We start from the raw sequence: 27,343 nt of genomic DNA, 5'->3' as shown, positions 1-27,343 counted from the left end.
TCTGCCCGAGGCCTTTCCTGTTATACTGGTTCTTGTGTACGTTGGCCTGATCATGATTAGGCGGCCGAAATCGGTAGCCTTGCCCATTTACGACCCACAAACATCTCTTATCCTGTTTTTCTATCTTCTACACCTGGCTCTGCTCCTTTCCTTCCGGGCCTTTATTAGGGGGAGGTAACGAAATTTACGATGAGGCGGTCCGGCTCCTGAATGAGAAGATGACATGGGATTATGATCGAACAGTGGGAACCCCTCATTCGTAATGTTTAAACATCAGAAATTTGTTGACGATTCCTGTTTGACGCCAAATATTTATTGTTTAGGATACAAAGCTTAAGAAGTGTACTAGCATGTGAAGAATGTTGCCTACAGCTAAAATCTTTGTATTTAAGGAGCAACTCACTTAGTGCAAATCGAACAGGCTCCTAGAATCTGCCCGTGTGTAGCTTCTGTGATTTCTGTATCCCTGCAGTAATAAACCTTTGGTCTCTGACGCCACCATCGAGAAGCCCGTGTTTCTGTTTATTTGTGCACCGAGACAGGTAGAACTCAGGGGTCTTCGGGTGTTGTCCCTGACACCTCTGGACCTTAATTCGGTCCAGAACTCCAATTGGCGCCCAGCGTCGGGCGACGTCATTCGGTACCGGTCCAAAAGCCTGAAGAGTTCGAGAAGCTTCGTGTGAAGATTCCAGAGGGAGGCGCCCCACTTCATCGATCCCGGTATATCGCAAAAGTGGCCGGACGTTCTCTTCCACAAGGGTTCCCGTTCGGACGGCTGAAGAGGTCCGCTGCCTTGACTGTCGCCCTGTCTTGGACCCGAGGTGCAGACCTTAGTACGGCGAGACGTAGACGGGTTTCTCCTTGGTGACGTCTTCAGTGCCTCAGTTAAGTAGTAAGTGGTTGCTAGTTGTTTTTGGTTAAGGATTTATCCTTTTAGTTCTCTGGTTTGACTTGGTTTTGTAGATTATCACTGGTTGTTCTAGTTACGATAATCTTTGGTTTAGTTTGGGTATCGATACATTCGTTCATTTGGTAGGCCTAAGTTCTAAGTTCGATTGCGCATCTTTGTCTGTGTTTGTTCTGTGTTTCCGGTTAGTAAAATGGTAAGTCGGAAAAACTGTATGTTTTCATGTTTTGGTTGCAACAGGGATTCCCGGTTGGAGGACTCATGTCTGGTTCCTCCGATTGGAACTCCCCTTTATGAATTATACTGTAAGCATGGTGTGGGTCCTATATCTTATAATGAGGTGTGGGTTCGCTACACAAAAGAAGATGATGTCCTTAGTTGGCCACTACATGGAAGTTTTGAACCCGAAATTCTTGATAATTTGGAAGTAAAACTGTTTAAGAGGAAAGCCCGGCCAGCAATGTTTGATTCTTTCCGTTTTTGGCGAAAAGAATCTAATCAAAGAGAGATTAAAAAATTGAAGAAAGAGCAGAAAGAGCAAAATTGACCTTAATACAGGCTGCTGAGCAGCTGCAACTCGATAAAACTGAGAAAGCGATAGAAATAGCTGATAGAGAACATAATTTGGCGATTGACAAGTGCTACCCTGCCTTGCCATCGAGTACTGTTAAGTCAGTAGAGGACCCTGAAAAGGATCCCCTGTTGTCTTATTTGTTGAGGTCACCTCCACCGTATGCACAGGGTGCTACAGCTCCACCTTTGCCAAATGTTTTGTTACCGGCTGCTGTCCAGCCTGGTATACCTGCTCCTGTTCCCTTGAATCTAGCTCCTGTACTCCCTGTGGTTAACAATATTCCTCCGGCACCCCCTCTTCCAGGGTTGCCCGCTCCTTCGCCTATGCCTGCTCCGCTTATACCTGTTGTTTCGCAAGCTACTTTGCCTACTACCCCTACTCTTGCTGTTTCATCTGTTCCAACTACTACTCTACTTAAATCTTCTGCAAGCTATATGACTCCGCTTTCTGTTCGTCGAAGAATCACTGAATCTGTCACTAATATTCTATCTCCTTTTTACAAAACTCTAATTAGGAGTCCTGCCTCTGAATCTACTCAGAGACGTAGTCAGCTTCCTAGTACTGAAGAACGTGGAATATTAGATTCCACAGCCCTTAGATGGATTTCGAAAGTTGGAAGATATGATGTACGAGATGTATTAGACACATTTATGCAATGGAATGAACCGACCCAGCGCTATGTGTTCGATGTAATGTGCTCCCTTTTGCGTGAGGATTGGGAGGAGGACGACTCTGAATCAGTTCCGGATGAATTAATTCACGTGCAGAAAAAATTTGCTGCAGGTATGATAGTAGGTCAGGGTGTAAAAGAAGCGATGGAACTGATTTTAAGTTATAGGGCTGATCCTTCTCTCCGTTCACCAAGGGACCTAGAGAAACGTAGCACGAAACAAGGTCGTCAATATCCGATGAGGGAAGTTCCGCCAATATGGCGTGAAGCCGTTCAAGCTGATGCAGTGAATGGTATTGTAGCCGCTCCAGCACGATTCCAGAGAGTGTGGATACACATTCCATGGAAACGAGCTGAGGTGTTAGCAGTAAAACAGGCCTTTCCAGATCCGCGTAAAAATCCAGCCGGATATTATAAAGAGCTGACTCAGACGGTTCAGGCTTGCGTAATGAATTTAGCAGACATCGACATGCTATTTGGCAATGTGGTGCCGCAACCTATTTGGGCTAAAATTCGTAATGAAAATCATCCAGTTGCCCTTGGTGGTGATTGGCCAGCTATCATAGCGGCAGATGGTCTACAGATTGGTGGTTCTAAACCCGAACCCCTAATTGCTAATTTACCTGGTAGGATAATTGATTTAATGAAAACTTTGATGCCAGCATTGCGCGTAAATTGGGACAAATTGTCCGCATGCAAACAAAAGAAAGACGAAAGCGTATCCGACTTCTTCACTAGATTTGAAGAAACTTTCGTAGATCATAGTGGTCAGGATATGAGCACGGAGGGAGGACAGAGATTATTTGTTGATAAGTTTGTGCACAACTTGTTACCGGACCTTAGTAATAAATTAAGAGATTCTGAAAGTGCGTGGGCTGTCTCTACGACTGCGCAAATACTTGCAACTGCTCAGTACTATGAAAATAGGGATGAAGAAGAGAAAGAAAAGTCAGAAAAGAAAACTAAAGACTTAAAAACTAAAGTCCTTCTGCAACAGGCATATCCACCTCGCACGAATCGGACTAATTCACAGCAAGGGCCATATCAGAGGACCGATTACGGTTCCCAAAGACCGCAGTACCAATGGAATCAGTGTGCGTACTGCAAAAAGGAAGGTCATTATAAGAATGAGTGTCCAGTTCTAGCACAGAATGCGCAAAATAATGGTGTTCCAGCTCATAGAGGTTGTGGTGGTTATACGCAAACTTCTAGAAGCCGAGTACGAGGTACTATGCCTCCACAGACTAATGATCGCCCTTCTAATTATTTCGATCAGCGAAACGGACAATCTGCACAGCCTGGTAGATCTCAACAGTACCATGTTGAAGACTACTGTGAGGCTAGCGAGGAAATTCAACAAAATGAATACTAGGACAGCCATGGACAAAGAGAGGGAGTAGTATCAGTTCCAGTAGATGAGAGTGGGCCCTATGTCGCAGTAGCTACATCAGGTGTGGTCGAACCGTTTCTGTTGGATACTGGTGCAGCAAAAAGTTCTATCATGCATGCAAAACTCACTGGCGCACCTTTGTCCGGCTTAACAAACGTTTCAGTAGGTTTTTCAGGCGCCCCTGTTTACAACCCTGTTTCTGGTCCTTTGTCTATTTCCGTTGGGCCTCGTCAATTGAAAGCACCCTTGATTTTGACGACCGGTTGCAATGAAAATCTGCTTGGTTTAGACCTGTTAAAACGCCTGTATGCGACACTGTACTGTTCTCCTTCAGGAGTACGGCTTACGTTGGGTAAGAGAGTCATCTCCCCGATGTACTTGTCAATGGATGCGCTCCCACTGGAGCTGCGTTCTCTCCCTGATACTCTTTGGGCGACTGGTCCTAACGATGTAGGTCTTTTGGAAATTCCTCCTTATGTAGTAACTTTGAAAGCAAATGTCAAATTCCCACGAATCCCACAATACAGGATTTCTAGTGAAGGCGAGCGTGCACTTTTATTGATAGTGCAAGATTTGATCGAGAAAGATGTAATAGAAGAAACTAGAGGAAATGTCTGTAACAGTCCTGTCTTGCCGATTCTAAAACGCACTGATCCTTCAAAACCTCCAGTGTACAGATTTGTAATTGACCTTAGAGAGGTTAACAAAATCGTGGTTCCGCAGTTTCCTGTGGTTCCAGACATTACGGCATTGTTGACGCTGATTCCTGCCACAGCTACATGGTTTTCAGTGATCGACTTGAAAAATGCCTTTTTCAGCATTCCAATAGCCGAGGAAAGCAGAGATATTTTCGGCTTCTCTCTAGGAGGTCGGAGTTTCAGGTTTAAACGTGCTCCACAAGGTTATTGTGAAAGCCCATCCATTTACAGTCAGGCTTTAAAAAGTCAATTCGATTCTTTTGTACTTCCTTCTGGTTCTGCTTTGGTGCAATACGTGGATGACCTTCTAGTGGCTGCTGAGGACAAGGAAACCTGCAAAACAGCTACAATTTCCTTACTGCATAATTTGTCTGATTTACATCACAAGGTGTCACCTTCCAAACTGCAATATTGTTGCCAAGAAGTGACCTACTTAGGTCATCTCTTGTCAAAGGAGGGAAGAAGGTTGACCCCAGAGAGAATAAAAGCTATTACGCAGATGAATGTTCCTAGCACACAGAGAGAAGTGCGCGCGTTTTTAGGAATTACTTCATACTGCAGGCAATGGATCCCAAATTTTTCTCTCCTAGCAAAACCATTGGTGGCCTTGACTGGGAAAGGTGTTCCGAGTCCGGTGCCATGGTCAGACGAATGCCAGCAGAGTTTCTCTGAGTTACGAAATGCACTGTGTTCAGCTCCGGTGTTGGGTACACCTGACTACAGTAAACCATTTACACTCTATGTTCATGAGAGAGAAGGTTGTGCATTGAGTGTTTTGACGCAACGATTTGGTGATAAACAACGTCCTTGTGCGTATTTTTCATCAACATTAGACCCGGTAGCCAGAGCCTTGCCAAGTTGCTTAAGGGCTACAGCAGCAGCTGCAGTGTCCATCCGACAATCTGCTGGTTTAGTCATGAACAATATGCTGGTGGTCATGGTTCCACATGCTGTGGATACCCTCATGAACCGAACGAAGACTCAGCACCTCACCAATGCTAGATTATCAGGCTATGAGCTGACACTGCTAGCGAGTCATATTCAGATTAAAAGATGCAATGTATTGAATCCAGCAACACTGTTGCCGACTAGCCAGGAGTCGAGTGATTCTGAACCACATGACTGTTGTTTTAGAACCGAGGAGGAGACAAAAGGATTGAGCTTAAGGATACTCCGTTACCAGATCCAGATGGCACGTTATATGTTGACGGGTCTTGTTTTAAATTGGAAAATGGTGATGTGACAGCTGCTTATGAAGTAACAACTTTGAGTACGATTGTGGAGACTGCAAGAGTGAGTCAGAATTCTGCCCAAGCTGCAGAATTAATTGCATTGACTAGAGCGTGTGTCTTAGCAGAGGGAAAGAGAGTGAATGTATTCACAGATAGTCAGTACGCGTTCGGCGTAGCGCATAGTTTTGGTCGACTGTGGAAGGAAAGAGGTTTTATTACATCCCATGGGACTAAGATCCAGCATGGTCAGCTAGTCAATGACTTGTTGGAATCTCTAACCTTACTGACTGAAGTTGCGATTGTGAAGTGCAGTGCTCATCGAGCAGTTACGGATGATGTTGGTCGTGGAAATGCTTTTGCTGATGAAATAGCTAAACAGACACCTAGGAATATGATGAGTGGAATGTATGTTGCAACGTCTGCGAGATGGGTTGCGGAATCGGGAATGTGTGAGGACACAGTGGAAAGTGTGAAAGCAAATCAGAAAGAAGCGACTGAAGACGAAAAGATTGAATGGAAAGAGAAGACGGGTAAATTGGACTCGAGTGGATGTTGGATTGACTTGTCGGAACACCAGCGTTGGATGTTGCCTGATGCGTATGTGCTTGCGGTGGTAACGATGGTGCACGGAGCAGCGCACATCAGTTCTAAAGGGATTTGTAAGATGTTGGCCCCAGTCTGGAAGAATGATGGAATCAGTAAGTGTGCAGAGAGAGTGGTGAGAAACTGTATGATATGCCTGATGCATAACCCTGGTAAGGGAACCCCCACACCCGCTGGACATTTCGCTCCTCCTTCTTGCCCCTTTGAAGTGATTCAGTTGGATTTCATCCACATGGACCGATGTAATAACCTTAAATATGTCCTAGTGGTAGTCTGTGCTTTTTCGAGATGGATTGAAGCATATCCGCTGAAGGATAACACTGCCTTGTCCACTGCTAAAATCCTCCTAAAGGAATATTTCCCAGGATATGGTATGCTTGGATTGTATGGTCAGATAACGGAAGTGAGTTCGTAGAGAAAGTTATGCAGAGTGTGTGTGCCGGTTTGAAGATCAAGCAAAAATTTCACAGTGCAAACCATCCTCAGTCAGCAGGTTTAGTTGAAGGATACAATGGTACCCTTAAACTAAAACTCGCTAAGATCCAAGCTTCCACAGGTTTGTCCTGGCCAGATGCATTACCGCTGGCCTTGTTATCCACCAGAGCGACTGTGCACTCTCGAGTAGGGCTTAGCCCATATGAGATTGTGTTCGGTCGTCCTGTAAATGTCTGGGGAGTGCCGAGACCTCGAGAGTTCAAACAGTTAGAATATCCAATGTTAATCGATTACCTTTTTGACTTCACTGCTAAATGGAGTCTCATTCACCAAAAGGTTTTCGATGCATTGCCAAAGCCTCCGGAAAGTCCAGGTCACCAGCTGAAACCCGGTGACTACATCGTCATCAGAAATTTTGCAAGGAACAGGAATCTCCAACCGAAGTTCGTGGGCCCCTTCCAAGTACTCTTGGCAACGAGGACTGCTGTACGTGTGGCTGGCAGAAATAATTGGGTCCACGCTTCCCACACTAAGCGTGTACCCCTTCCACTCCCTTATGACAACTGGGTTAGACAAGGAATTGGTACCTCTGATACAGAACCTGTCCCAAGATATGTTCCTTTCAGTGATGCAGAACTGACTACTGATTCACCGAACTCTGGTTTTCCCCTTGAAGCTGCTTCTTTGATCACTGACCAGAACACTGCATCGAACGAACATTTGTCATCTGCGAATTCGAACATTGTTGCCCCTGATGAAAACAGACTATTCCCGGATCAAACAACGCCAGGAAAATTGAGATACAACCTGCGCTCTCATACTAAGGACAAATAAAGCAGGAAACTGCCTATTTTTCATATTTTGATCCATTACATTGCCTCCAGCCAGGAAGTTTGCTGAATATTTTGTATTTCCCTGTATATTTCTATTGTTTCTATTACCTTGCCGTCTGGGTCGCCGTAGGGTCGTGGCTTTGTGCCTAGTTGAATCTGCAGGGGCCAGACACAAGGTCGGTCTTTCTGTTAGTTCTGGGAACTCCCAGGGCTGATAGAGGCATTTTCAACTACGTACATATCATCAGTGGTCGCGAGCGGTTGCAGAAGATGGAGCTTCCTGGGCTGCACCGAGAGAATGTAATTTATGTTCGCAGAAATAGACTATACAAAATTCTACATAACAAATGTTTTCTGATGCAATGTGCAATTACGTTTTTGATTATTTTAATAACATTGGTGGGTGGAATTGTCTTTGGTATCCATTTAATCTTTGCACCAATCACGACTACAGTACCTCCCCATGTTCTTGTTTCTCCAACTGTTGCTCCTTTTCATTTCTTTCACCCGTTTCCTGAACATGAGCAAGCTCGACGCTCAGAATTTATAAATAACACTTTTGTACAGCTCTTGCACCAACACCAACTGGTAGTTAACACAACGGACTGCTGGGTGTGCGGTTTGATACCACAAACTATGGATAAAGGCATTCCCTACCTGGTCTTGCCTTTTAGCTACAATGGATCATGTCGGGCCTTCCAGACTGTATTTGTCTACGCCCTCGAAACCTATCCCCCGCGTCCTCCACGTTCCACTAAATATAACTCCGCTAACAAAGCCTTGTTAAAGGGAATAACTGACATGATTAAAGACGTCAATAATTCCCCATTCATCCCTAAAGAGGTGCTACGAGTTTATTTGAGTTGGAATGCTACGGAGTATAGCATTAGTTTGGGTGAAAATAAACGTAAGAGCTCCACTCCAGTTTGGGTCGTACCTCACCGAGGTCAATTCTGCTTGCAAGGTAATGGGAGAAATCCAAGAGCTCGGCTAGGGAAGAGTGATTGTGTTGAAACTTACGTGTATCCATCGAACTCTTCCCCTGCCTTCCTCACTGCTAAGGGTACCTACTTTATCTGTCGAGACAGAGCATATACATGGTTGCCTGCTGACTTTTCAGGTTCATGCTATATTGCTCGACTGTTGCCTCCGACGTACACAGCTGCCTCAAATTATCACAAAACCAGAGTAGTAAGAGGTGTTTTCAGCAAAGAAGACACAGCTGGTCAGGAAGCAGGAGACTTCTTCAAAGGTTTCCTTCCGTTCTGGGGGCCTATTGCCAATAGTAGAAATCTACGTCAGCTAACACGGGTAGTTGAATCTACTATTACAGAAACTGCTGGTGCTCTTAGTAACTTAACAGCTGAGCTTCAGGCGGATCGTCTCATGACATTACAGAACCGTATGGTTCTTGATGTAATACTTGCAGATCGAGGTGGGGTATGCAGAATGATCCAATCGAGTTGCTGTGTTTATATCCCCAATAATGCTCCGACAGTGTATGAAGCGATCTCAAAGCTACACAAGATTTCCGACTCTATCCATGTAGACAAGGGAAACTGGTCGTTAATGGAATGGCTCGGAACTCTATTATCAGCGTGGGGATGGAAGGTTCTAATGGTCGTTGGTATTGTCTTAGTGTTCCTATTCTCGTGCTGTCTTATTATCCAGTGTGGCCCTGCCTTGTGTAGCCTCTGTGCTGCAACTTGCTTAAGGAAACCGTCTGTGTTGGGAGACAAGGTGCGAGATAGAATAATGCTACAGCAACATATCACTGACCTAATGAACATCGAGATAGACTCTGACATAGAGTGAGTAATTGCCTATGTTAGGGCAAAAGGAGGGTCTGAGGTTCCGTGACGATTCGAACCCGTGTTTTCGACATCGTCGTAAACCCATAATTTCGGTACCAGTGAACCGTAAATGATCCATATAGTATATCCTGGTGTTTTCGCTATGCTACGAGCAAGAGCACTCCTGTTATGAGCATATTTCCGGTACACCGATGGCATCCATTTTAGATTATGGCATCCATCTTGTTTTTCTTGCCCTCACATAGTCAATGAACATACAGTGACCTCTGAATCAATTCATTACACTCAAAGGACACATAGGCTTTAGCCGGCGATTCACCTTGTTGATGACACGTACACCTTAAGTCAGAAACGCTGTGGCCGCATGACTCGGCAGAAGCTGCCTCCTCTGCCCGAGGCCAGTCCTGCTATACTGGTTCTTGTGTACGTTGGCCTGATCATGATTAGGCGGCTGAAATCGGTAGCCTTGCCCATTTACGACCCACAAACATCTCTTATCCTGTTTTTCTATCTTCTACACCTGGCTCTGCTCCTTTCCTTCTGTGCCTTTATTAGGGGGAGGTAACGAAATTTACGATGAGGCGGTCCGGCTCCTGAATGAGAAGATGACATGGGATTATGATCGAACAGTGGGAACCCCTCATTCGTAATGTTTAAACATCAGAAATTTGTTGACGATTCCTGTTTGATGCCAAATATTTATTGTTTAGGATACAAAGCTTAAGAAATGTACTAGCATGTGAAGAATGTTGCCTACAGCTAAAATCTTTGTATTTAAGGAGCAACTCACTTAGTGCAAATCGAACAGGCTCCTAGAATCTGCCCGTGTGTAGCTTCTGTGACTTCTGTATCCCTGCAGTAATAAACCTTTGGTCTCTGACGCCACCATCGAGAAGCCCGTGTTTCTGTTTATTTGTGCACCGAGACAGGTAGAACTCAGGGGTCTTCGGGTGTTGTCCCTGACACCTCTGGACCTTGATTCGGTCCAGAACTCCAGGTAGGTGCCCGTAGGCCAGCTCTGACCTCGGCCATAAAGTCCGCGAGGGAGTTCGTAAGCTTACCCAAGTCCTCACATGTAACAAAGTCCGATGGATGAGCAACCTCCGGTGCAGGAGGGGGTGCTCTGGCAGGGGGGGGATGCCGCTGCGTGCACAATTACATTTCTGACCGGCTCGGGTGTACGGACTTTGGCAGGAGCTGGTTCCGCGGATTGTCCTTCACAGTAGCCCTACGCACTCTCTTGGGCCTGGAGGGCCCAGCTTCCTCGATGATCTCATGTTCCGATGCCAGAGGCGACGGGCCGACCTCGGAATCGCCGGGATTGCTGGAATTCAGTAGTTCACTTGCCCAAGCAACCCCCTTGGCCTTTATCAAATCCATGACAGCTTTCAGTTGTGCATCATGGGTAGGTCCTAGCAATGGCTCATCGACTTGGGACGTCTGAGTGAAAAGCGGGGGGGATCCCTGGCTGTCCATTCGAACTCGGACTCTTTCCCTGAAAAAGAAAGTCAGTGTGAGCTGGCAGAAGGCAAGAATGTGGCTACCCCTTCAAGGTGATCCTCCGCTCACCCTGCACGTGCTTCGCCCAGAATGGCGCGCCAATGACCCCCGCAGCCCCATATACATACCTCTAGGGGATAGTTCCTGATGCTGTAAAGGGGCCACAAGCGTGCGTGGAATAGGGCGGGCACAATGTCGGTCTGCAAAGCAAATAAAGGTATGATAAAAGCACGAGACAAGCTAGTGCACCGGGGGCCACACGACCGAAGTGACTGAACAAGAGCCAACAAAAGCCTGAACATGTCCTGCGAGGCCACCCAGTGCGTGTACCCGCGTGGGCCCACTGGTTCTAGCAAAGGAGGAAACTTGAGAAGCATACACCCAGCATGCTACAGCAGGACACATGGGATGCCCAAAGTAACACCCGGCATGATCCCAAATTATACTTAAACTAGAGGAGGGGCCAGGACACCATGGGATGCCCGAAGCACCGCGGGATGGCATGGCTACATGTCCCGGAACCCCCCCGGAACCCATCATCCGCATCAAACCAAGGCTGCAAACCCCCCGCCCTCTGCCGGCATGCAGAGTTGTGGGGGGGGGACGGGCAGGCATTGTGTGTAGGAGCGGGGCACAGGAGGCCAAGCAGCTGACTGAAGCCGGGCCCATAGCCAGTTCCGAGGCAGAGGGACCACCGGCCACCGAGCGATTACCCCATGCTACTCCCATCCCGTGAGCTGAGGCACGCACCCCAGCCACGGAACGACCCGCCGTTCTGAGGCAAAGCCCCGCTCGGAGGGCAGGCCTGTCGAGCCCTCTCCCAGGAAAGCGCTGACCATAGGTATAAAAAGGCAGACGTTCCCCGAGAGAGGCCGACTCAGGGGCGAGACCACTGGGCGTCCCGCAGGCACGTGGACTCGTCGGGCTTAGACAAGAAGATGGCCACCCACGGCCAGGTCCCGGGAGAATGGGGGGGACGGCTTAGCACACCACTCAGCAGAATGGCTATCCGCCCAGCACAACAGTCAACCGCAAAAGAAAACATGGATCTCCCCTTTCAGAATACATTCACTGTTTGGATTATTATTTTTTTTTTACCTAGGGATACTTGTACAGCATTGGCAGGATTCGAACACTGGCCTGTGAGGGCTGTCCCCACCAAAGTGCACGACTTACTCTGTGGTGCGAATAAATGCAGTCGGAAACAACATGCTATCCGGCACGTGCAGACAGCTGTGCCTGCGTAAAATACCCCTCCGGCACGCCCGACCACGAGGAGGTGCCGCCGCCACCACCATCTTGGAATCTTGGAACAAAGAGGCGGCGCCCCCCCCCCGGGACAGTACCTTGGAACAGGCCAAGGCCCACCAGCACGTGGGACTGAGGCGGCAAGAGGAGGGGGCCATCGCCGCCCAGCGCAATTCTGGCCAGAATTACGGCACCTGGTCGCCGCCCCAGGCCGCTCCTGCCATCTCCACAAAGGGAGAGAACCGGGGGGGGGGGAGAGCACCTGCAGTCGCTCCTCGGAGCCGAGCTAGAACCCGAAATGCACTCGGGGTAACGGATATTTGCATCAGGCTAAGGCGTCCCCCAGACCACCCGACCGATGCCGGGTCGGCTTCCACGAGCAGAGTGGCTGAACGAGGTGGGAAGTTAGAGCGTTCGCCCACAACCCACTCCGCGAGGAGACACAACCCTGCAGTCACTCTAAAATGCCTGAGAAGCGGGCTTTGGAACACCAGTAACACGCCCCACAGGGCACCCGCCCCCCAGCGATGAGATGGACACGAGGCCCGGACGCACACGGGCCGACTCAACGTGCTCGGCCACCGCACACTCGACCAAGAGGTCGGCTGCGACGGCTCAAGACACGGCTCTACAACCCGCACCTCCACAGCGTCCCGTCGATAAGCGGGGGCGCCTAGCCCAGCTCGACCTCCGCGAAGAGGGAGTAGGCGGAGGGGGAACACGTCATAAGGCCATAAAGCCTGAACTCACCGTCAAGTAAAAAGAGTGTCCTAGAGGCGACGCGAGACGTCCGGAGCGGTAAAGAGGCTGTAAAGATGGCGAGGAGAGATTAAATACCCCTCGCCCTGCCTACCGCCCCGGAGGTGCGTCACTGGCCCACACCTCCTCCCACTGGGACTCCCCTTGCTGGACGGGAGTGGCTGACTAGAAAGCGGGCGGGGCAGCCCTCTGTAACTACGAGCCCGCCCTCTTGATGGCCACCAGGTGGCCTCGGTCAGCTGCAGAGACACAGAAATCAGGTATAAAGACATGGTCAAATTGGCACAGACAATTACAAACATGGGTCAGAAAGACACAAAGGCCCTGAAACTTAGAGATACAGAAAATTAGGTTAAAGACAGGCTTAAAGAAGCATTTGCAATGCAATCAGTCTTGCTAGTGAAGTTAGAGCTATCGGCATTGCAAATTATCCCAGCAAAAGCAAAAGCAATAAAAGAAAATCCACAAAGCAAGGAAAGGGTGCAGTACCACAGGCTGTTACTAGGTGTGTGTTATGTGTGTCATAATCTCGGCGAGGGCTGGAGGGTTCTCGTCAGCCGGCTCATGGTGCACTCACCTGCGGGCACACGTGGGGGGTTCGATGCTCGAGGAGTTGGTGCTGTGAGCTGGGGGAGTTATTGATGTGTTCCTGAGCGGCTGCCCGTAAACCTGTACTTGCTGTCATAAATTACACTTACCTCAAGAGACCGCCTGCTATTCCTCCATCATTCCGACGTTGTAATATTGCCCCTCAGGAGTTCTAAAGAGACCGCTTCCAACTAGCAGCACAATGACGGGAGGGAGAGGGGAGTGGGAGAAGAAAAGAAAGAAAAAACCCACACACCAACAACAACAAAAAAAAGAACACTTCTCAGGCAATAGCGACTGTCTGCGTTTTTAGGTACAATTATGGCATGTACCACTGTAACATCACAACTGTAACGAGGCACTAATGCAAGCATGGTGCAATCTGTCAATTCAGCAATGTTCCAGCCCTGCCTGTACTTCACCACAGCTGACCTTTCCCCGTGAAAATGTTCATTAGACAAGGGGTAGCTTGCGGCGGCACAAGGTTGGGAGCAGCTGACTAGAAGCAGTGCTTTAAATGGGAAAAAATAAGTGCAGGTACTAATCAATTTAAGCAGTGAATGGAGGAGGGGTGATTGTGGGCGGGGTTAGAGGCGGAGCTTGGAGGCAGGCATTTAATGGGAGCCACATTTTCTTAGTGCCAATTGTGCTTGATAATACAGAAATATTTCTGCTATCTGTAGAGTATTTGGGTTTTCCTCTCATGTTTAAAAGTTTACGTTTATTATTGTGGGAATGTCATCCCAATGTAGATTGTCTCTGAGCCTAGGCACATATGAAACATAAAAGTCTTTTGCCCAGAATCACAGGATGTTGAGCTGAAGCTGGGACTCAAACCTATTTCCATAGTTCCTTATTAGGCAGCTCTGACCCTAACAGTACATCCTCTCAATTTTGCTATCTGGAAAAGATGCTTCAAAGTCTATGCAAACATATCCGATTCGGACCATGTACCGAATCGGTAGTGACACCGATTCGGAATCATTCCGATTCGGTCCATGTATCGATTCGGTAGAGACAGCGAATCGGAAATAAGCCGAATCAGATAACCTACCGAATCGGTAGAATCTCCGATTGGGTAAATCCCCGATTCGGACAGATAGGGAGATGTAGGGAAGCACAGAAATACCGATTTAGCCTCCAAATCGGTATTTCTCACTCGGTATTTACCATGGATTACAATCAGGTGGTAACCAACTCCAACCCATAAAAACAGACCCAAAATGCATTGCAACTTGCAGGATGGCAGCTTTTTATGTCATTGCAAGGCGGCTACGGCTACAGCAGGAAGGACAGAGGGAATGGCAAAGAGAGGAACAGGTCTACAGACAGAGGATCACCCTGTTCATGCTCACAGAGGCAGAGATCCTACAGAGGTACAGGCTGGACTCAGACACCATTCTGGAGCTCATCAGGGACCTCAAACCACTGTTGGACCACCCCACCCCAAGGGCACACGCCATCCCAGCGCACGTCCAGGTGCTATGCAGCTTACACCTGCTTGCGTCTGGCAGCTATCAAAGTGGAGTTGCAGCGGTTGGAGGGGTGACCCAGAGCAGCCTGTCAAGGTTCTTCCACACATTCCTTGACGCCATGATACACAGGATGGACCAATACATCTCTTTCCCTGCAACCCACGCAGAACTGCTACAAACTAAAGCTGACTTCTACCAGATGGCACAATTTCCCCAAATCATTGGCTGCATAGATGGCACGCACACACCGATTTGCCCCCCAGCTGACACAGAATACATATACCGCAATCGGAAGTCTACGCACACCATCAACGTTCAGGTGATCTGCAATGCGAAGTGCACCATCACAGACCTGGTAGCAAAATTCCCAGGGAGTACCCACGACTCCTACATTTTTCAACAGAGCGGCATCTATGCACGGCTGATGGCTGGCGAATTTGGTGAAGGATACCTCCTAGGTGAGACACATCATCAGACCCCCATTACACAAAGTAGCTAAGTGTAATACATGTATGCATGTGAGTAATGTTACCCCTTTTCCTTCCAGGCGACAGTGCATATGCCCTCGGCTCTTTCATACTCACCCCCTACCTCAACCCCACCACACCCAGCCAAAGGAGGTATAACCGGGCCCACAAAAGCACAAGGAATGTAGTTGAACGGACCTTTGGCATCTGGAAAAGTAGATTCAGATGCCTGCACAAGAGTGGAGGTGCAAGGCAGTATACCCCCATCACCTGCTGCAAGATCATAGCTGTCTGTGCAATGTTGCACAACCTTGCGGTGAAGAAGGGCACTGAGGTCGAGTTGTCTGACTACGAGGACCATGACGACGACGATGCTGTGCCACTAACACAACCTGCTGGGGTGTCTACACCAAGTGATGGCAGATACAGACGTGAGGAGATTACAGAAAACTATTTCTGAGTGAGTACAGATGCACAGACAGGTAAATTGTTGTGGGGAAAAGCAAATTTTAATAATGTTGCAACACCGTTACTGCACTGATGTGCAACAAAATAAAATGTCAAAGTAAAGAAAACAAATGTCAAAGGTCCGGGTTGCCTCACCCGCCCTGGCAAGCCTACTTTTTGGGGCGCTTGGCAGCCCCACTGGGGTGTGCCTCACCCCCTTCCGCATGTCCTGCGGCTTCTGCAGAGCGCCTGGTGCTCCGGCGTGGCTCTGACGCAGCGCTGGCCGGGCTTCTGCGGCTGCTGCTGTCCCCAGCCTCCCCCAGGTCCAGGGCTGGATTGGCCGCAGTGTTGGAAATGATCATTGCCTCCATGGCTGTTGTTATGCGGGCCATTCCCCTGGTGACCTCAGCGGTGTTCTGTGCCAAGCTTGCCTCCATATTAGCCCCACGTTGGCACAGTTGCGCAGTAGCAGCAGCAAGGCGGCTAATAGATCTGTTATGCATGCAGGCATCCCGCCTGTGCGAGTGCTCGTGCTCGTCAAGTCTTCCGCATAGCTGTGTGATGGCTGTGGTCAGCCTGCCAAGACCTGCAGCAACTTCCTTGTTTGTGTCAACAAAAGCCTTAAACCCTTGCACCATCTCGCCCATCTGCAGGTTGTGCTGGCGGAGCTGGCGCTGGCAGGCCATGATGGACTTTGCCTGCATGCGCTGGATTTTGACCATGCTGCCTTCAAGCCCCTGGAAGACGCTGGCCTCCCGTGCCGGCGGTGCAGTGCTGGAAATGGCACGCCTCCGGGAACTGCTGCTGCCGCCCTGCTGTGTGGGCTGGGGTGCCACTGGTGTTGTTGTGGTGGTGGCTGGGGCCTGACCCGCTGCACCCTGGATAGGGTTGATTGAAGCCACAACCAAACTCCTGGCAGGAGATGTGGTAGGTGCAGGGTGGGCCGTTGTCGGAGAGTTCTCAGGGGAGAACAGCAATGGGGGTGTGCCTGACATTTGTGGGGAGTGAAGGAATGCGTAGTCAATTACCAGGTCTCCCTCATTTCCCTGGCCAATGGTGTTGTCCTCCTCCTCCTCCTCCAGGGCAGCCTGACTTGTGCTAGGCCCTGCCACCGCACTGGTAGTTGGTGCTGGTGCTGGTGCCTCAGTAGCTTGTGGTCCTCCGCCTGATGGTGCCCCTAGGTATAAAGAAGCATTTGTAAATTGAGTGCCGATGTATTGCAGTCACTACAATTAAAGCATTGCACATGTCCTTGCATATCCTTTGAATGTGTTCCACTGTTTTCTATATTGTGGTTCTGCGCTGCCATATTTTGCCAACTTCTGCTGACTACATTTACCATGATGCTTTTCTCTTGTATGTTGGTTACAGTACTGGGCTGGTGTTTGGCTGTGCATTGTGTCTAAAGGGGAGGTGTCTGGTAGGGTGTGTCATGTTGCGCATGCTTCTTACCTGTAGCTGTAGCTCTGGCTGAGCTATCCAGGGTCCCGATTCCTGTCACACACTCCCTCTCGATGGTGCTGGACACCAGTTCCTCCAGCTCAGTGAGGGGTGGCGCCGGGTTCCTGCCTCCACCAGTCAGTCCGGCTTGCCTCTGCAGCTCAGCCATCTTGCGTTTCGTCAGGCTGCGGATGTCGTAAAATCGTTTTTTTAGGCCATCAAGGGTCCTGGGGGTGACACCTACTGAGTTGACCTTCTCAGCCATCTCGCTCCAGAGCCTCCTCTTCGTGCTGTCCGGCACAGTGAGGGACAGCCTCCCAAAGAGCTGCCTGTGCACCCTCACCACCTCCTCCACCAACACCTGCAGCTCCATGGTGCTAAACTTGGGCTTTCTTTTGTGGCCAGCCTTCTGGCTCTCACTGCTGCTTGCCATCTTGCTATCACAGTGCTCTGGCTCCTGCTCCCACTGCTGCTCACTGTGAATGTTCAGCTCAGGCTGCCTCTCCAGAAACTTCTTAATGAGCTGCACCTGCCTGGGTAGCCACTCCCTGCTGGGGTGGGGGAGGGTGGATCCACCTCATTGGCTGTTTCGGATTTTACCGAATCGGATTTTACCGAATCGGATTTTACCGAAACGGATTTTACCGAATCGGATTTTACCGATTCGGGTTTTGCCGATTCGGATTGTTCAATGCATTCCTATGGGCATTTTGGCCATGGGGGTGTATTCCGACCTCCGAATCGGTAATTGCCGAATCGGTATTTGCCGATTCGGCAATTTCCGATTCGGTGGTAGCCGATTCGGTACATTCCGATTCGGTCCTTGCCGAATCGGTACGTATCGAATCACAATACCGATGACGAACGAATCGGTATTTTTTCGGTTTTTATTTCCTACATCTCGTTTTCCGATTTCAGAATACCGATTCGGCCCACATCGGTATTTTGAAATCGGAAAAACCCATTTACCTACATCGGGCCCTTAGGGCGTAGATTATACCATATAAAACTGCAAACACAACACTACCTTCCCCGGTGTCAGTATCTTAATGCCACTCTTAAACAGCATAATGAGCATTTTGTGCTGCTTCTTGCTCGTCACCACTCTGACATTGGAGCAGTGTATGCACTCTAACCCATGGCCCAAGTTGAGAGACAGCGAGGCCAGGCACACAGGTGTTCCACGACCCAATAAAAAACAACTGCAGGTGCCAGATCGACAGAAACCTGCATCCAGCGCACCTTCAGTTTGTTTATTAGAGATGTCACTAGTTTGCACATCCACTGACCAGGGGAGGCCGGGCTTGATCTCAGCTGAGCTCATAATTATGTATTTATCATTTTAAAGGAACAAGAAATAGCGCTGATGACTGCGCCCCTGAAAATAGTAAATAAAGTATCAACTAGATGTCACTAAAGCCAAGTGCGTCTCAAGCACTGCAGGTACGATAAAAACGACCTGCCTGCACCAGTAGTAGCTTAGTATACTGGATTAGTTTTATTAAAATGAATGCAATGCCCCATGATTACACAAAATGAAGGGATCTCTAATTATGCATAACTACTGCATATTGGTGCGGTGATACGCTCCCAGCACTAAAATGCGGTAGAGATGCGTTGTACTTGGCAGGGCTGGCATTATGAATAGATTTATAGGGGAAATCTGCCAAAACTCGACTGGAAGACAATTGATCAACCAGTGGTATCACAAGCACATTCAGATAAATTAGAGAAAAGAAATCACTTAATAATGCAGTTGAACAATAGAGGTCAATAACATTGCAAACATGTTAATTTGAAATGCAAATAAAGTATGCATCAAAATAAAAACACCTACCACATTGCCATTGCATCACAGTGAGTCAAGCTCCTGCGCACTGCATGTTCACATTCACCTCACCTAAATGGATTATGTATTATTGAATTTGCTAAACGTAATCCTAGCCTGAAGATAACAAAAATCTGTAGTTTTACATAGACAGAAAATCAATGTTTCAATCAGTGGTAGAATATATACATTCAGCTCCTGGAACAGAATGCAGCAAGCAATTCTAGAAAACGACCCATTGCACAATAAAAGATTTAGGGCCTTATTATGACTTTGGCAGTCCCTCTTGGCACCGCCACCACTCCATCCGCAGGTGAACTGCCAAGGTCGAGGTGCACCTGCCTGCGGGATTTAGAGTTTAATCCAGGTCAAGCAGGCGATGCTGCGGCAGTCTCACTGTGGTAGTATGTTAGGCTCATAGGAGAGCCTAACATGCAGACCACCGCCATGAGAGTGGCAACTGCACATTACTGTACAGTGTGACATGCACCATGCCGTGCATGCCACACCGTGCAGGAACAGGGCTTCAATTCTAGGGGGGCACCACATGTGCCCCCTGCATGCCCCCCCAGGCCGAGGAGCGGCAGGGGTCCCTGTTAGGACCCACTTAGTTGCATCTCCGACACCCTTTTGATGACGGGCTCACTGCAATGAAATGGGCGGTGGACAGGCAACTTATAATATGCTCGGCAGTACCGCAGCGACACCGCCAGCATATTACTGCCCATTACCAAACTGCGGGAAGCTGGATCCTTGATCCTGGCAGAGCCAGCTGTTTCGTGGTGGTCCGACTGTCACACTCATAATACGGTGGGCCAGTGTGGCAGTGGTTGGTCCTCCACAATGAGTAGAGAAGTCCTGTGGACCATCGTACTTATAATTAGGCCCTAAGTACAGTAAACAATGTAACCTTTTAAATATTATATATTTGGAGAAGCACACCTATTGGATAACCTTTGAAGATGGCACACAATCTCAACAAGGGATATTGCAAATTCAGATAGCAAAAAGCCTGCAGCTCTTCATTGCTCAGCAAAGGATACAGACATTTCACCTTACCAAAGTCCTCATCAACAATGTATTTCCATTTAAAACAAAACACATCATATAATGTAAGGGATCATAAGGGACAATTATTATGTGCACTCCTATTCTAGCCCACTGGATGCCATAAGAGTCATCAGAGGCAAAGCTGTCCTTTTATAACCACCCATCTGCAGGGCAACCTAGTAAGTCGATTATACCTTCAAACCTTATAAAAAACCCAGGATATGAGACAGCAAAGACAGACTTGCTCAAAATAAGAGAAGTCCTCCTCCGGGATAGCTGGTTACAGATGCTTTGTATGCAAATAGCCAGAAACTCATCCCTTTGCTTACATCAACAAAAGGGATAGACAGGTCTAAATATACGATCTATATCTGAGGCTTACCTGAGACAACTATCCTATTCAAATTCCAACTTTGGATAATACCATAAAACTACTGAGGGAAATTGGGTCTTTGGTTAACGTGGAGGGTGAAGCTTGGTCAAGCGGCAACCACACACCTTGTCAGTGTAAGGCACAAGCCTAATATAAATAAACCTGCACTCAACCTTCTGGTAGCTTGGCGCAGAGCAGTCAGACTTAACTTAGAGGCAATGTGTAAAGTATTTGTGCAACACTTCAAACAGTAACACCACACAAAAAGGATCCCACACCAAGTTATAAAAATCATGCATTCCTTAATAAATAACACAAGGCCAAAATGACCAAAACCCAATTATTAGAACTGGAGATATTGGATTTTAAAGGTTTTAATGAAGATGGAGGTAAAGAGTGGTAATTGTGGATATCTGGCTGCGTCGGACTGAGACAAAGTCACAAGTTCAGGCGCACCACAGTGGCACGCAGGCCGACTACATGGACCCAGTTAGGCCTGCTGAACAGAGCACCTTAAATCCTGGTTTGCAGAGCATTGAGAAGAGTTGTGTCAAAGATGTGTTGTTGTGGAATCAAAGCTATGCGTCGGTTCTGAAATTCAGAGAGGCTGCGAAGCGTGGGCCTGCGTCATCACCAAAGTTCCTGTCGACAGGCATTGCGATGGAAAGTCTAGCATAAAGAATACAGTACACAATCAAGACAATGCGTTGATTCTGAAGGGCTGCGAAGCTGTGAAGTGGATTCTGACTGCATTGTCGAGGATGTCATCTAATCGGGATGCAAGTGCCTGCACAGAGGATGCGTTGCATAGTCCAGGGGATGCGGCGTTTGCGTAGAACTGTGATGTGATGCGGGTCTTTGTGACTGGTCAAATTTACACAGCAGAGGAGATGCTTCAGTTCTGCTACATCCACAGGGGATTGTAAGTACCCTACCCTAAGCTGACTTCTAAGGGTCCCAGTCCGGGGTGGTACCACGTGGAAGGGTAGACTCACAGATGGCAATGTGAAGGTATAGATTCAAGGTTGTCTGAAACCTGTTATGCCCCTGAGGCTTTAGATCAGGAGGCCAGTCAACTAGGTCTTGTAGTCACTCTGGCTTTTGAGTTCTGGAGATGCGGGTCCAGTCCGTATCACAGAGGCAAGAGGGCAGCAGGCAGCAGGTCAGCACAGCAGCACAGCAGCACAGCAGGGCAGCAGTTCCTTCAGAGTAGAATTCCAACACATAGGCAGTCCTTGTTGCAGCACAACAGTCCATTTTCCTGGCATAGTAGTGTCTGAGGTTCAGTATTTATACACAGTTGTGCCTTTGAAGTGCAGCTTGCCTTTGAAGTACACAGGGGCCCTGACTACCTGGCCCTGACTCCAGATTAACTACTGGGGGTATGCAGTCCTTTGTGTAGAGACAGGATACAGTCTATTCAAGTGTAAGTGGGACTAGGCCAAATTCCTCCATCTCATCCTGCCAGTGATGGCCCATCCAGTCACATCTAAGCTTCCCATTGTGTGTGGTTGTCTAAAAAGTACACACAATGCCCAACTGTCACTCACACTCAGCCATGTGACCTTGAAAAAGGCTGCAATCGGGAAATGGCTAAGGCAAGATAATGCAGACTTTCTAAAAGTTGCATTTAGAGCATTGTAATTTAAAATCTGACTTCACCAGAAATTAGGATTTTAAATTGCAATTCCAGAGACACCAAACATGAACTGTTCCCATTTGGGAATGACACTTATAAAATGTAATAAGTTAATTCCTATATTATCCAATGGGAGAGGTTGAGCTTGCTGTTTTTAACTAACCGGTACAAAAGGGGGTGGCAGAGTGGGCTAAAGAACGGTGATGGATTAAACCCAGATCTTTTGACTGGGTGTGAGTGTTTGATTGATTCAGATGCTCCGTCCATCATCACCCCCGTTTGTACCGCTTTTGGCCACCATAAGTGTGTCAGGGTATGCTCAGACGTGAGTCCCTTGCTCACTTTGCCACTGGATTCAAGCAAGCCTGGCTTGAATGCCAGAAACCGGTACTTGGAAACTTGTTTCAGGTCCAGGGAAGACATGGCTTGGCAGTTCGGGCTGGACTGTTCCCATGAGGCACAGGGTCAGACTGAATTGCATATAGCCATGTCTGAACTGGGGTGGCAGAGTTGGCTAAAGAACGGTGATGGATTAAACCCAGATCTTTTGACTGGGTGTGAGTATTTGATTGATTCAGATGCACCACCCCCTTTTGTACCGTTTTTAACTAACCGGACATGCAAAACATAAAAGTGCATTTCCCACTTTTTAAATATGCTGCACAATGCCCTTGGGCTGTCCAGGGTCTACCCTGGGGGTGCATTATATGTATTGAAAAGGAAGGTTTAGGCCTAGCCAAGGGTATACTTTATAAGGTCGAAATGGCAGTTTAGAACTGCACACACGGGCTCTGCAATGGTAGACCTGATATATGTGGAAAGGGCTACTTAAGTGATTGGCACAATCAGTGCAGCAAGCCCACTAGCAAGATTACACACAAAAAGGCATCCCTATTACACAGAACCTGGGGCCATTAAATAATACAAAAACCACAATGGTTCAGGGAAGAAAGATATTTCACAAACAACAAAACATGAACAGAAAAAAAAGAAAACAAGGTACTCACAAAAGACATTTATTTGCTTATTATTGAAAAATGTTTCTACAAAGATAACAGCACACTACAATATATAGAAAAATCAATTTGTAGTCATGATGTTACAGTAGACAAAACATACACTGCCAATATACTTCGTAAACAAAAAAATCACAATGGAACAATACACAGTTAATGCTTTTCTAAATTTTTCAGAGGTATGTCAAAGTCATTTCGATCTTTTTCAACTTGTTAGCTCATTATCAGGACACAAACCATTCTCTTTGAGCACTCATACACAAAACAATATGAAAGTACAAAAGTTATACATAAATACATAAAAGGGTTCCAAGAAAATTAAAAAACAGTCATTGGCGGTGATGAATCAAAGGCAAGACAATGACATGAAATTAAATGAAAAAGAGATTCATAAAGCGCAATACAATTACCCAAAGGTGTCAAGGCGCTAGCTCATCTAGTAAAACAAATGCTGTAAGGTTTTAATTTCAGAGTTATAGATTGAGCAGACATGTTTTTAGAGCTTTCCTATAGGGCAGCAGGCGAGTTTGTTTTTTAACCTCTGGGGGAGAGAGTTCCTAAGTCTGGCCGTACCAACCAGAAAGCTTCTCCAACCCCAATAACTTTTCCTGAGCCTAGGGATCACCAAATTATAGGGCTCAGCTGAAAGTAAATGGCAAGTAGGGGCGTACCATCAAAGGTGCTGCTTAAAAAAGGCTTGACCTGCGTCATGGGTAGCCTTAAAAGCTATGCAAAGAGCCTTGAACTCGATACGTCTCTTTACTGGTAGCCACTCAAGACATTCTTTCCTTTTTCAGAGATTCATGTAGCCCTCTACAACACTTGGATAGCTGAGGCAGCGAGTAATTTGCAAAATGAATGGCTGTTAATTAAAAACCCGCAAGATCAACCCACAAGAAGTACTGCAGAAGTGCCTGCTGCATCAAGTGCAACTTTGGAGGCTGAGGGCAGTGCGTTTGGATCATCACAACACTCACCATCACCATTGACAACAGCAACAAAAACTGGATCATTAGGTCCAGTAGAATCGTTTGCCGATTAAAATTCACAGTTAGGCATTAATAAGCGCAGGCCTGATGCACAGAGAAAAAAGACTGAAATGTTAGCAGCAGCACCCCTGAACATTGAGCGGATGGTCCAGGACTATCCGGACCACCCAACAGAGGTGTACATTGATCAAAACCCATTGCAGTATTGGTATAGGAAAAGGTCTGAATGGCCACTGCTCAGCAGGCTGGCAATAAGCTATCTGGCTTGCCCTGTAGCAAGTGTCTCTTCCGAATGTGTTTTCAGTGCTGCTGGTTCCATTGTAACAGTGAGAAAGATCAGTCTCTTGCCAAAAACGTGGAGAGGTTAACAATGATCAAAATGAATCAGCACTTCATACCACCGAATTACACAATACATGAAGCAAGTGAGGAAGATGAGGAGGACAGCGGAAGTAGTGTGTCACATGATTACCTACTACTGGCTGAACCTCCAGAGTTTGAGGACAAGCTATACTTTCCTGACAAATAGGCTTGCACTTACTGTCTCTCTCCCTTTTTTTCCTTTGTTTTGTGTGTCTGTCGTTTTGGTTACAAACTTGTGAATCACAACAAATCCATTCCATTACCACAGTCTTCTGCTCTTCTTACTTCAATATACAACTTTCAGGTGTCTGCATTTGACAGTACCGTCCTCCGAATCCAGCTCATCCGCTCCATCATACTGAATCTCCCGCCTAAATCCATTGCCCTCATGATGATCGGATGATGGAAAATAGAAGAAAAAATAAAAACTTTCCTAGTCCCGCCAAAAGAAGTGGAACATGATGATTACTATAGCTCTCCTCCTTTCAGAGCAGAGAGCGACTGCCCATGAAAATGAGATGGAACAGGTAATGATTGATGCCACACATTGGACGCAGAGTCGCAGACTGAGTGATTTTGTTGTTGTTTGTTGTGCCTGAAGTTATGTCTTTGTGCCCTAATCATCTTTCTACAGTACACACTAAAGGTAACTCAAGGAGAATTTTCCCCATCTTGCAAATAAGAAATTTGTACTTCGACTGCAGCTTGATATATTGCTTTTATTGAATACAGGAAGGGGCCTCAATCTGTGCACTGAGTATGACAACAACACCGTCCATGATGATAATGGCGAAAAAGACAGCCCATTAACCTAAGATGAGAAGGAAGAGGTAATGAAAAATGAATGGCATGCATTGGTTGGACACCTGACTCTGAGCGATTGGTGTTTGTGTTTTTGTTGTTTGTTTGTTGTGCACAAAGTGAAGTCATAGTGTACTAGTAGTCTTACTGTACACACTAAAGAGTGACTCAAGTCAATAATAGTTCTACTCTTGTTGTGTAATAACAACATTTTACTCCTACTGCAGGCCGACTTTCACAGTCAGTAAGTACCAGTATCGGAGATGATTGATGGAATAAACAAGCCAGGAGGACATTTCATGCGTGGCATAAAAGGTAAACACGTCAACAACAACCACAGCAGACCAAAATGTCTGTGTAGAAGTGGAGTCGAGTGTAGCGATGGGATGACTGCGGTACTTTTAATGAACTAACTTAAATGCTTTGTTTGGAATGGATATGTGCTTTGCCTTTATCCAACTCTTTAAAATAAAAAGTACTGTAAACGGAGGATGTGCTAAGCAACGTGCCGTCAGACCTGTCACTGTGGGCCTGCTCTGTCCTGTTGTTGTTGAAGGTCAATGCTGGAAACAGAAACAGACTACAGTAAAAATGAGGCATACATGCCGCCTCGGAAAGTGTTCTTGTGTTGCACTACACCATAACTTGTGCATTTGTTTCAACTTTATTTCTCAATATCCCCTTTGTGTTTCCATCTTCAATTACTCACCGGGCCTTGCCCTATACTTGGGAAAACATTACAATGCACACTTACCTTACCAATAAATCTACATTTTTTCCAGGTGGGCAGTGGCGACACCCAAGATTAATGGATGAGAGGACCAAGAGGTCGGAATGCCGAGATGCAAATCCAGTCCACATTTTTGACCAGGATAACTCATTAACAGTATAAACTTTCACCTTCTTTTAAATAATTTGATTCATTTTTTTGTGTACAATCTTTGCAACAGTGTGTTCTTGTTGTTGTTGTTATTATCATTTGGTTTGCTCTCTGTTTAGGATTCATCCCTACCAATATTTAAAAATTCAATTTGCTATCTGTAAAAGTATTGAGCCCGGAACAATAGAACAAGAAGTGAATGTAATCAGGGTCTCCTTATCAATCATCATCATGCATGCATTTCCTTTTTCTCCCTTGACATATTGGATATGGTAGTCATCATGCATGCATTTCCTTTTTCTCCCTTGACATATTGGATATGGTAGTCTTCAAAGATTGGGGTTTGTTTGTCCATGCGTACTGTTTTTCACTGTCAAACCTTTCCCATCCAGTCAACAAACCCTAACTCTCTTGCCCCAGGCTGTGTGACTTATTGAGGTGTGACTAAATTAAATGTACACCAAAAATTAATCACACGCTTGCTGGGGCGGATGTGGTGAAAGCAACAGTACTTCAATTTCAAGGCAGAGCGATGATCTTCTGCTGCTTTCCCACCCATGAGCAGTATATTTTAGAGGTGATTTTCATTTAACAAAGAAACATATACCTCAGCATTGATTGGATTTGTTGTCATTCCTCATACACAGCACTAATTGTTATGCTGTAGGCCTAGTCAAGTGACTCGACACAACTATAGTTTGTAACTCTGTCTAGTAGGCTATCCCCACCACCATTATGTTTTGTTGTAAAATATTTTAGCATATTATTGTTGCTCTGTAAGTTCTGTACTGTACTTCATTCTACTACTCCTGTAACAGTCTCTCACAGGCAACTGACTGTCTCATTTTCTTTTTTTGCAAATGCTGCTGCCCTGCCAGTGTCTACTACTACTACTATACTACGACCACCACCCCAATCATGCCATGGTAGAAAAAGGAAACCATCTTCACCATTCAGCCATCACTGTGCCTAAGTTAAACATCAAGCAAAGGTAAGAGAAGTTTGGGGGAGGCATAATTAATAATAGATATTTTTTCAATGCATTCACACACACCTCTGAGTCCAGATAAAGAATGCATAGACTAGATGAGAGAGACAAAGTACTGTTAGGACAACTCAATCAGTGAGGGGTGTTGCATCTATCTGTTTGTGTCTTATACAGTCAGCCAATTATTTAAATCAAACACTGGCTATGGGTGGACCTGCACCAGCAAGGAAACAGTGTGGTGTGAAACAGTAACCTCACCTACAAAACATTAACAACATTGCATGTATAGTATAAATATAGATTTAATTTACCCTAACAAAAATAAACTATGTAAAA

The sequence above is a fragment of the Lissotriton vulgaris genome, chromosome 4_1, assembly GCF_964263255.1.
Source record: "Lissotriton vulgaris chromosome 4_1, aLisVul1.2, whole genome shotgun sequence".
NCBI lineage: Eukaryota > Metazoa > Chordata > Amphibia > Caudata > Salamandridae > Lissotriton > Lissotriton vulgaris.
The sequence above is the reverse complement of the archived record's forward strand: the minus strand, read 5'-3'. Positions refer to the sequence as shown.